This window comes from Nycticebus coucang, chromosome 2 (assembly GCF_027406575.1).
Source record: "Nycticebus coucang isolate mNycCou1 chromosome 2, mNycCou1.pri, whole genome shotgun sequence".
NCBI lineage: Eukaryota > Metazoa > Chordata > Mammalia > Primates > Lorisidae > Nycticebus > Nycticebus coucang.
The window spans coordinates 74050064-74062532 of record NC_069781.1 but is presented as its reverse complement, the minus strand read 5'-3'; the positions used below and the strand labels follow the sequence as shown (position 1 = coordinate 74062532).

The window sequence follows — 12469 nt, the reverse complement described above, 5'->3', positions numbered from 1 at the left end:
CTGTAATTTTTCTGTGAGGTATGATGTTTGTTTTCTTATCTGCCTCACCATGACTAGACTGACTGAGTTATTCTCTCTCTCTCTTTTTTTTTTTTCCAGTTAATACTTAACCAGTGGCTCCCCTGGGCTTTGGCTTGGGGGCCACGAATCTTCTACCTTCCCTGCTTCAAAAGAGTTCATCTTCTGGGGAAGGAAACTAAAAATGCAAATACATAGTTCTGATACAGCTTATAAAATGTTGCCATGCGTTGGGAGGGCTAGGAGTAGAGAGTGGCCAATTTTATCTGGAGGATGTGGAAGGGCTGGGATAATAATAATGAAGTGTTTGCTCTGCATTTACTTCACTAATCACTTTGCACATACCTTATTTTTAAGCTTCAGAATGAGTCTCTGAGTTCACTTTCATTCTATTTTACATATAGGGAAACTGAGGCATTAGGAGCTTAACTGCTAATGATGGTAGAGCTGAGATTTGGACTCTGTGTCTCTGACTCTGGAGCCCAGGCATTTAGCTCCTGCTTTTTCCTATAGAAAGGAGCCATGAAGAAGAGAGGTTTGTGATGCTTGTGGAGAAGCAAGAAAAGGAGGGTGCTTCAGGCAGAAACACAGGCCTGTGCAGAGGTGATGGTGCACAGTGGCTCTGGGGAGTGGCTGCAATGCTGTGTGGCTAGAATTCAGGTCAGTTGGTGGTATCTGATAGTAGAAAACAGGGCATAAAGGCAGGCAGGAACCAGTGAAGAGCTGAAGGTAACTGGAATTAGCTACCATGTAGAGTGCAAAGAGAGGAGGTCAAACCCTGATAGGCCACCAAAACGTGACAGCAAGAGCAAAGGAAGGTGAGAAGTCAAATAGTAGGGGGGAGAATAAAGAAAACCCAGCTTCCCAGGTCAGCGCCTTCCCGGGCCTGAGGCGTGAGCACCAGGGTGGGAGAAGCCGAGGGGCTGAGCAGCAGGCTCTGTTGACCTCAGAGCTCTTTCCTGACACTGGTGGAGACCAAGCCTGGGGACCAGTTCTGGGTTGTTGAGTGGAGGGGAGGGAGATGGTGATGTGTGGAGGCTGCTCTTTCCAGAATCTTGACGGAGAGGGGGGCAGAAAGAAAGATGAGGTCAAAACTTGTAGAAGAGAGAGTAAGGAGGACTCCCTCCCATTTAAAAATAGTGATGATTTGAGTGTTTTTGTAGGGTGGTTGAAGTAGATTTAAGTAGGAGAGGGAGGCAGGTGGAGCAAGGTAATGCGGTAATTGAAAGGCCAGGTACTGAGGTCAGATAGACATGGGTTCTGATACTGGCTCTGCCACTCCCTCTGGGAACATTTTGGCCCCGCGCATTGGTGGCATTGGTGGCCTCAGGTGTCACTGGGCCTGTTATGCTGTGGTGAGGGGTGTAGAGTTAAATGAAGTGAGGTGGTAGACACTGGTGTGTGAGTGAGCATTGGGTTCAAATAGCTACTGTTCTTTTTATTTTTAGTTGAGAGTAAATTTTTTTTTTTTGTCTTTAATTTCCTTTTTTTTTTAAATTAAATCATAGCTGTGTACATTAATGCAATTATTGGGTACAATGTGCTGTTTTAGAGACAATTTGAAATACTTTCATCAAAGTGGTTAACATAGCCTTCACTGCATTTTCTTAGTTATTGTGTTAAGATATTTATATTCTACACTTAGTAGACTTAACATGTACCCTTGTAAAATGCACCATAGGTATGTTCCCACCAATTACCCTCCCTCCACCCACTCTCCCCTCCTATCTTCTCCCCCTCTTCTTTCTCCTTCATCTTGAGCTGTAGTTGGGTTATAGCTTTCATATGGAAGTGTGGGTGCTTATAAATTCATTTCATAGTAGGGCTGAGTATATTGGATACCTTTTCTTCCATTCTTGAGATACTTTGCTAAGAAGAATATGTTCCAGTTCTATCCATGTAAACATGAAAGAGGTAAGTCTCCATCTTTTTTTAAGGCTGCATAATATTCCATGGTGTAAATATATCATAATTTATTAATCCATCATGGGTCAATTGGCACTTGGGCTTCTTCCATGACTTAGCAATTATGAATTGGGCTGCAGTAAACATTCTGGTGCAAATATCTTTGTTATAAAGTGATTTTTGGTCTTCTGGATATATACCTAGTAGAGGAATTGCAGGATTGAATGGCCAGTCTATTTTTAGATCCCTAAGTGTTCTCCAAACATCTTTCTAAGAGGAATGTATTAGTTTGCATTCTCACCAGCAGTGCAGAAGTGTTTGTTCCCTTTTCTCCACATCTAGTCCAACATCTCTGGTTTGGGGATTTTGTGATGTGGGCTGATCTTACGGAGTTAGATGATATCTCAAAGTGGTTTTGTATGCATTTCTCTGATGATTAAGGATGATGAGCATTTTTTCATGTGTCTGTAAACCATGCTTCTGTCTTCTTCAGAGAAGTTTCTCTTCAAGTCCCTTGCCCACGCTGACATGGGATCACTTGTTCTTTTTTTACTAATAAGTTTGAGTTCTCTGTGTATTCTGGTTATTAAACCTTTGTCAGAGACATAACCTGCAAATATCTTCTCCCACTCTGAGGGCTGTCTGCTTGCTTACTTACTGTGTTCTTGGCTGTGCAGAAGCTTTTTAGTTTGTATTAGTTTTGTATTTAGTTTGTATCCCAGTAATGTATTTTTGGTGTTGCTTCAATTGCCTGGGGGGTCCTCCTCATAAAATATTCTCCCAGGCCAGTTTCTTCATGTGCTTTCCCTGCACTTTCTTCTGGTGTTTTTATAGTTTCATGTCTTAAGTTTAAATCTTTAATCCAGTGAGAGTCTATTTTTGTTAATGGTGAAAGGTGTGGGTCCAGTTTCAGTCTTCTACAGGTTGCCAGCCAGTTCATCTATCACCAATTTTTAAATAGGGAGTCTTTCCTCCACTGAATATTTTTGATAGGCTTTTTGAAGATCAAATGATGATAAGTAGCTGGGTTCATCTCTTGGTTCTCTATTCTTTTCCATAAATCTACCACTCTGTTTTTGTGCCAGTACCATGCTGTTTTGATCACTATAGATTTATAGTATAGCCTGAAGTCTGGTAATTTGATACTTCCTGATTTGTTCTTATTTCTGAGTAATGTATTTGCTGTTCAAATTTTTTTCTGAGTCCATATAAAACAAAGTATTATTTTTTCAAGGTCTTTAAAGTATAATAGGGATTGCATTAAAATTGTTTATTGCTTTGGGTAGTATGGACATTTTACCAATATTGATTCTTCCCAGCCATGAGCATGGTATGTTTTTCCATTTGTTAACTAACATCTTTAGCTATTTCTTTTCTCAGAGTTTCATAGTTCTCTTTATAGAGATCTTTCACGTCCTTTGTTAGGTAAACTCCCAAATATTTCATCTTCTTTGGCAGTACTTTGAACGGAATAGAGTTCTTGACTTTTTTCAGCTCGACTATTGTTGGTATATATAAAGGCTACCGATTTATGAGTGATGATTTTGTAACCTGAGATGCTGCTGTATTCCTTGATCACTTCTAAGAGTTTTTTAGTAGAATCCCTGGTATACAGGGATTTTCCAGATATACAATCATATCATCTGTCAAGAGTGAAAGTTTGATCTCTTCTGACCCTGTGTGTATAACCTTGATCACCTTTTCTTCCCTAATTGCGATGACTAAGACTTCCATTACAATGTTAAAAAGCAGTGGAGACAATGGGCCTGGTTCCTGGTACTTGCCTGGTTCCTGATATGAGTGGAAATGATTTCAATTTAACTCCATTCAATATGGTATTGGCTGTGGGTTTGCTGTAGATGGCCTTTATCAGTTGAAGAAATGTCCCTTCTGTACCTGTTTTTGTAAGTGTTCTGATCATGAAAGGGTTCTGGATACTGATACTGTCAAAAACTATTTCTGCATCACTTGAGAGAATCATATGGTCTTTGTTTTTTAATTTGTTTATGTCATGAATTACATTTATAGATTTAGGTATATTGAATCAGCTTTGAGACCCTCGGATAAAACCCACTTGGTCATGGTGTATAATTGGTTTGATGTATTGCTGGATTCTGTTTGCTAGGATCTTATTGAATATTTTTATATCAATATTCATTAGAGATATTGGTGTATAATTTTTTTTTCTTGTTGGATCTTTTCCTGGTTTGGGGATCCAGGTGATGTTTGCTTTATAGAATGTGTTGAGTAGTATTCCTTCCTTTTGTATATTTTGGAAAAGGTTAAGTAATATAGATACTAGTTCCTCTTTAAAGGTTTAGTAGAATTCTGATATGAAGCCATCTGGTCCCAGACTTTTCTTTATGGGGAGATTTTGGATAGTTGATGCTATTTCAGAACTTGATATAGGCTTGTTCAACATTCCGGCAAAGTCTAGGAAGGTGGCATGCTTCTAAGTATTGGTCTACTATTTCCTTCAGATTTTCATATTTCTGAGTATGGAGTTTCTTGTAACATTCATTAAGGATTTTTGAATTTCTGAGGAGCCTGTTGTTATTTTGTCTTTGTCATTTCTGATTGATGAAATTAGAGATTGTATTCTTTTATTCCTGGTTAGGTTAGCCAAAGGTTTATCTATATTATTGACCTTTTTAAATAACCAACTTTTTGATTTATTGATCTGTTGTATAATCCTTTTGTTTTGAATTTCATTTAATTGTGCTCTAATTTTGGTTATTTCTTCTGCTGGGTTTGGGATTGGACTGTTCTTCCTTTCTCATCCATGCTTGAGATGTCCCATTAAGTTGTTAACTTTCTCTCTTTTTCGTTCTCTTGAGGAAAGCTTGCAATGCTATAAATTTCTCTCTTAGGGCTGCGTTTGCTCTATCCCAGAGGTTCTGGTATTTCTTGTCTTCATTATCGTTTTGTTCCAAAAATTTGGTAGTGTCTTTCTTAATCTCATCTATGACCCAGCTATCCTTCAGCATAAAGTTATTTAGTTTCCATGTTTTTGTATGAGTATGCAGATTCCTGTTGTTACTGAGTTCAACTTTTATTCCATGATGGTCCGAGAAGATGCAACGAATAATTTCTGTTCTTTTATATTTGCTGAGGTTAGACTTGTGACCTAAGATGTGATCAATTTTGGAGGATGTTCCGTGGGCTAATGAGAAGAATGTATATTCAGTTTTGTTAGGATGAAATGGTCTGTAGATGTCTCTTAAATCCAATTGTTGAATGGTTTAGTTTAAGTCTAAAATTTCTGGTGGTGCCTGTGGCTCAGTGAGTAGGGCGCTGGGTTTGAACCCGGCCCCGGCCAAACTGCAAAAACAAAAACAAAAAGTAAATAAATAAAAGTCTTAGAAAAAAAAAAGTCTAAAATTTCTTTACTCAGTTTCTTATTGGAGGATCTATCCAACCCTGCGAATGGGGTGTTAAAATCTCTGCCTATTATGGTGCTGGAGGTAATCAAGTTGCTCATCTGTATTAGAGTCTCTCTTATACATTGGGACACATTCTGGTTGGGTGCATAAATCTTATTTATTGAAATCTCATCATGTTGAGTTTTACCCTTAACATATATGAAGTGTCCATCCTTATCTTTCCTTACTTTTTTTGGTTTAAAGCTTATTGTATCTGTGAATAAAATCGCAACACCTGCTTTTTTTCTGATGTCATTTGCCTGAAATATCGATGACCACCACTTCACCCTGAGTCTATATTTATCTATTTTTTTTTTTTTTTGCAGTTTTTGGCCGGGGCTGGGTTTGAACCTGGTGCCTCCGGTGTATGGGGCCGGTGCCGCCTTATTTATCTTTTAAGGTAAGATGAGATTCTTGTATGCAGCAAACATCTGGCCTAAGTTTTTGTATCCAGTCAGACAACCTGTGCCTCTTTAGAGGACAATTTAGGCCATTCACATTAATTCAGAGTATTGATAAGGCTGTTAGTATTTTAGGTATTGAGTTTTTCAAAAGTCCAGTGGACATTTTTAATCCTTTTGCCACTGTGGAAGTTGGAATTTGATCAAACGTTTCTGAGTGAGTTTACTTTGGTGGTAGAGCATTGTGCTGGTCATTGAGGAGGATAGGTCTGAGAATATCCTGGAGAGCTAGTTTAGTTATGGCAAATTTCTTCAACATGTGAATGTCCTTAAAGTATTTGATTTCTCCATCACAAATGAAACTCAGTTTAGCTGGGTACAGGATCCTGGGCTGGAAGTTATTTTGTTTTAGGACGTTAAAGGTTGATGACCATCCTATTCTACCTTAAAAAGTTTCAGCAGAGAGATCTGCAGTCATTCAAATATTCTTCCCCTTGTAGGTTATGGTTTTCTTTTGTCTGGCTGCTTTCAGAATTTTCTCCTTCATATTAACTTTGGTGCAGAGTTAATTATAATGTGTCTGGGAGATGCTTTATTTGGATTGAGTCGTGCTGGGATTCTGAAAGTGTCTGCAATCTGAATTTTAGAATCTCTTGCCATGTTTGGGAAGTTCTTGATTATCTGTTGGAGTAGAGTATCAGGGCCTTTTGAAGCAGCCTCATTGCCTTCAGAAATTCCTATAAGGCAAATATTAGTTTTTTTGGAATGATCCCACGGCTCTCTGAGAGAATGATCTGTTTTTGCTCTCCACTTCTCTTCCTCTTTGAGCATTTGGGAGCATTCAAAAGCTTTGTCTTCGATGTCAGAAATCCATTCTTCTGCCTGCTCCATTCTGTTACTGAGGGATTCTACTGTATTTCTCATATCTTTAAGGGCTGCTTGCAGAATTTTCTCCTTCATATTAACTTTGGCAAAGTTAATTATAATGTGTCTGGGAGATGCTTTATTTGGGTTGTGTCGTGCTGGGGTTCTGAAACTGTCTGCTTTCTTAATTTCAGAATCTTTTGCTATGTTTGGCAAGTTCTCCTCAATTATCTCTTGGAATAGAGCATCTGTGCCTTTTGAAATAACCTTGTTGCCTTCAGGAATTCCTATAAGGTGAATATTAGTTTTCTTTGAATTGTCCCAGTGCTCTCTGTCTGCTCCATTCTGTTACTGAGGGATTCTACTGTATTTCTCACATCTTTGAGGGCTACACATTCTTGCTTAAATGTGTCAAAATCTTTGGTAATTTTTTCTTTGAATTCATTGAATTCTTGAGACAACTTTTGAAATGCTCCTTGAATTTCTAATTCCAACTTTAGGTCCATTCTGTTAATCTTATTAGCAATCCAAATTCTGAATTCGATTTCTGACATCTCAGCCATTTGTTTATGAATTGGTTCCTTGGGGGAGTTGATCTACTCTGATTATTCATGTTGCCAGAGTTTTTCTGCTGATTCCACCCTATGATTATTTTTCACTATTTGGCTAGATGAGCAGATAAGGTGAAATTGGATTGGGGGCTCCTGGAGTAGTTATTAACCAGCCCTTTGCCCAAGAGCTGGAACTGGTGACTGTAGGTTTTCCCCTAGAGCTTTGCAAAGGACCCCTACAGTACTACAGCCTAAGACACCAGGGACCTGCTTGGTGTGGTGGGGTAGGTGATTCTGTCCTGTTTTCAGCTGGTCTCTGTCCAATCCTAGTGAATCAGTAACTCTGGGTTGAAGTCTCAGCTGTGAAGAAATATAAGCAACTAAGACACCCCGCCTGCCACGGGCAACAACTGGAAAAGGAAATCAAACCTTCCCACAACAACACAACCAGGGTACCACTTTGGATGGTCTTCAGGTGATTGGCCCAGGTCATGAGCTCCAAATCAATAGTCTCAGTCAGCACCAAGTCTCAAGTGGGAGGGTTCAAAAGGTCTCCAGCCTCTAAATAGCAGGCATCTGCTGGCAGCTTGAGTGTGGCTCATTCCAGAGCTCCATGGAGTCAGAAAGACCCACTTAGCAAGTGAGTTAGTCCGGGGAGGTTGATGCCTCCTTCCCCACCTTGCACCTCTGTCACACCCAGTCACTGGTAACCCTGCAGGGCTGTGGCCCAGTTCCCTTCAATGAGCAGATGCACCAGGGATTTGTGCCTGCCTGAGTCACAGGGAGATCTATGTCTCCTTGGCCAGGCCCTGCACTCTGCCACCAGCTGGCAGGAGGACCTGAAGCCTGACTACCTCAGGTGCTTAATGGAAGCTGGGGAGTGTCACTCAGTTCCAGCCCTGCCCAAGATCGATGTTGCTGCCACTTATATTCTCGTGGAATTTGCTTTTCTGTCCCAGCTGTATTCTACTGTGGGTCAGGCTCTGTTTGAGTTTACAGAAACTGTGACTCAGCCCTGCCCTGTGCCTGCTACCGCTGCACCAATTCTCACGTAGCTGGTGTTTCTGTCTCCATTGCACTCTGTGTTGTGGCTGGCATGGTTAGAGCTTACAGAGGGCTCTCAGTTCCTGCCCCTCCCTGGGCCGATGCCTGCTTTTGTCCCAGTTATGCTCCACTGGGGGCTGCGTGCATCTTGGGCTTACAAAAGCAGCAATTCTGACTCAGCCCTGCCCTGGGAATATGCCATCTCTGTGCTCCACCCAGGCAGGTACCACCTCAGGCATACCCTTTGCTCATGGGGCCTGCGGTTCTGTCCCAGATCTGTTTCGCCCATGGCTGCCACCGGAGGGGAGGCCCGGCTCTCTCAAGTTGCTAAGAGAGATGGGAAGTGTTCCTCCAAAATATCACTAGGGGTGTAAGCCCTAATGTTCCTCCCACTGGTGTGCTGTGCCCCGGGGCACTGTTTCTCCCTCTCCCGTATGGTTCTCTCACACCACAGTCCTCTCTTTACACCTGTGCCACTGATTCAGCACAGAGTTGTAACAGCCCATGCCTGTCCATACCTCTCAAGAAAATGCCCAAAAATCTGGACTCCATGGGGGACAGGCTTCTAGGCCTCTGGATGGGAGTGGAGGGGAGTGCTGGCAGTTAAGAATTGCGGGTAGAGTATATGTTCAGTTTTATGCCTGGCAGTAGAGTGTCATGGCACACTAGTGGGTCCTCTCTGGGGAAGGAGATGTGGTTTTTAGCTGCTCTCTCCTGTGGGATAGAATAAGAAGAGATCAGAACTCTGCTCGCTTGTTTGTAGAAAGTACACTGCGAGCTGTTCTTATGGGGGAGGAGACTCCCATCCACTTGGCTATTGGTTTTGTACCTATTGTTTGTTTCCTTGGGGTCACAGCTTGCCTCAGCAGGGGTGATGTGTACTCTTCAATCTTCTCTCTTGGCTCAGCTCTAAACCATCAGCTTACTTGATAAACTTCTGACCTTTAACTCTCTTTCTGGATGGGAGCTTCTATGGAAAGCTGGCTCCAGTCGGCCATTTTGCCTCTTCCCTAGAGAGTGAATTCTTATATTGAGAATAAGTCCATAGGTATTTGGTAAAGATGGCTTTTTTCTTTACCCAAAGTTTTCTTTTTTATTTTACCCAAAATATCAAAAGGAAGACATTTTGATGACATTCAGGACTTCGAGGATAATACAATGACAGCTTTGATGGCCATATCAGAAAAAGAATTCCAAAATAGCTTTGAAGGGTGAACTCGGCATTTGGCATCAGTGTATTGCTTCCCCAGGGGAGCACTTTGAAGGTGACCATAGTGATATTCAGCAATGAAGTATGTAGCACTTATTCTAGGATGAGTCTGTGAACTTGTCAGACCTTGTGTATAATGGAATACAATGTGCCTGTTAATGAGATCATTCTTGAAACTGACATTGATCAAGTAGAAAAGGCACATTTAGGTTTTTTTTAAACACTTCTGGATGCACTGCATTTCTTGTAAGTTTCTCAATTATTCTCACAATTGGAGAATATTAGAATTGAACATCAACTTAGTAAGTCACACGGATGATTCAACTATCAAGCTGGATAGGATGGGAACAGTTTCTCTTTCTGCCCAGCTCTCTGCTTGTATGCATAAGGCTTGGCCCTTAGGTGGGCCCCAGGGCAGCAATGCAGAGAATAGATCATAATCCAGGCAAGTTTTAATACTCTTCTGCTCTCACAATCCCTACAAAGAACTTCACGCAGCACCCAAGTTTGATCCTTTATCTCAACTACTTTTACTTTCTCCATATGTGGCTGTGTAGCCCACACATTCCACATCCCTCACCACTTACCGTTCAAGACTCTGAAAAGTCTACACTATACTACACTTCTTTTCCTCCAAGTACCACCATCCCAGACCTCCTGAAAATACAAAACTGACTTTAGGCATTCACCCCCCACACCCCTAGAAGCAGGCATCCTGGTCTGCCTCCCTTGTCACACTTTCAAAAGAAAGTCACCTTCCAGTTCCCTAGTCTCCAATATCTGTCTCCACCTGGATCATGTCAGCACCCAGGATTTTACCATTTCTAATATCTGAAATCCCAAAACAGAATTCTCAACACAATCTCTTTTCCTATATACCACACAAATCTACTTCCACTAGACCTGATCTTTAAGCCCATTAAGATTTCCAATCCCTTGACTTCCTGCTTTCACCAGGATGCTGGCGAATGGAGAAGGCTCCGAGTTTTCCAGAGAGCATGAAAGCTAAAAGAGCTCTCATGCCTAGACACTCTGGGTATAACTTTGTTCCTTCCTGGTTTCTCTTGCTCTTAGTGGGTGAACCTTTCCTGAATAGAACCTGAGTCAGGCAGATACTTGTGAGGCCCCAAGTTCCTCCCTTCCTTGAGGCAAGGGACAGGACACCTAAATCATCCCCAATGTATCTCTGACTTGTAGAGGCTTCCTCTCAGCTCCCCTGAAAAATTGACAATGTGCCCTTGCTCAGTTCCCTGTCGATGAACCAAACATTCCAGCCACTGGTCTGCAGAGGTGCCTGTTTAACAAACACCTCAGAGGAATGTGGGTTTCAATAGAGATCACCTTCTTTGCCAGTTTTCAGACCTGGGGAAAAAATGCTGCCTTTGGAAAAAGCTGTAGTTGGCTTGTGGTTTTTTACATGCAAGGATAGCTGACTGCTGGACTGAGCTTAGAGGTTGTAGGCCCCTAGGAGGGCTCGAGCTGGGGGAACTGGCTCTACTCTTGTGTGCATTTGTGGTTTTAACTGAGTTACTCCCTAAAGCACATCTTTTCTCTCTTGCATTCTACATGAGGATCTATTGGCCAGGGTCTGGGAGGAGCTGGTGTGGGTTCCTGCCAGTAACTGTGACTAGACAGTAGTTACTTTTTATTTAATGCCACCCATGCAGATTCTCCCCACTGCCTGATGTAGGCAACAGAGAAAGGAACACTCTGTTTAGTTCTGTGGTGCTGTCCCGTTGCTTATGATTTGGTACCTAGAGTTAGGTGAAGAAGCTGGGGGGTGGTGAGTTGGAATTTGCGGGGTGGTCTGGTTACCTTTTCTTGACTATAGGGAAGTACTTGGAGAATCAACTCCCTCCCCACCCCACTCAGACCACTACCAACACACACATAAACACATGCACCTCTCTTAGCTCTCACCTGGAACACAGGGTGGATGAAAGGGTGAGAGTCCCATATGGACTGTCTCTTGGGTGTTGATTCATAAATTGGCTTTAGGAGGTTCACAACTCTCTGTGATTTTCTGCAAAACCATGAGTGTGCATATGTTTCTTAGGAGAGAGTCCATAGCTTTCATCAGATTCTTAGAGGGCTGATTCCTGAAAGGATAGGAACTGTTGCTTTGGGATTCGAATCTTGGACTAATAGTAAGAAAAGCAACAGGTGACATTTGCTGGGCTCCTACCACACAGCAAGGACTATCTGTACATTATTATTAACTACTATTTTGTTTGTACCTCCAAACGTGGTGAGGAGTATTATGATCATTACTCTTTTACTGATGAGGAAGTGAAGGCATAGGGAAGTGAGCACACTTGACTCAGAATGATGCCATATCTTAGTAGGGCCTCCATGCCAAGCCAGAGGGCTCAAAGTTACTCCATGTATCTCCTTTAAAGCTCCTTTGCCTTCTTCTCCACTTCATTGCCTGAATTCTATAATAGCACAAGTTTCCATTGGCCCTGAATTGTTCTTGTTACCCTCCTGATTCCATAACTCTGGCGGGGTGTGGGGAGAAAGATGTTTTTTGGGAGTCAGATCTGTTTAAATTTAAGCAAGTATCTTTGTTTTGAGTCTTAGTTGTCCTTCACGTAATCCTCTAGAACTAGGAAATATGGCCCTTGCCACAGGGTTGCTGTGAGCATAAAATAAGCTGATGATGTAGGTGAAAGAACTTCAGGAGCCATGAATGCTGTGGGATTATATGTTCGAATAGTGACATCTCCTGTGCTATCCCAGGCAGAATGGGCAGTCTCAGAATGACAGCACCTACTTGGTCCAAAAGGTGAGACCTGGGAGTGTTTGTCTAAGCTGTCTGTGGTCAAAAGTGCATTCTAGACCAAAGAGACGGTGATGTAACGGGCTCTCAGTATTGAAAAATCCTTCTTTACTCTTTCCTCATTTAAGTTTGTCCTTTGAGTCAAGACAAATATTTATTGAGCATTTCTGAGTACAAAAGTAGTGTATTAGAGCTTGTGAGGGATACAGAAGTAAAGCCCCTGCCCTTATGGAGTGTGTGGTCTTGTTGAGGAAGAACAAAATGTGTGTCTATGA

The 12469-nt window shown here is 41.8% G+C and overlaps 1 protein-coding gene across 7 annotated transcripts in view; it reads left to right on the top strand.

The window, feature by feature from the left end:
• The window catches only part of RCL1 (RNA terminal phosphate cyclase like 1), a 105360-nt gene that overhangs the window by 28049 nt on the left and 64842 nt on the right, over nt 1-12469 (top strand). The window lies entirely within an intron of this gene.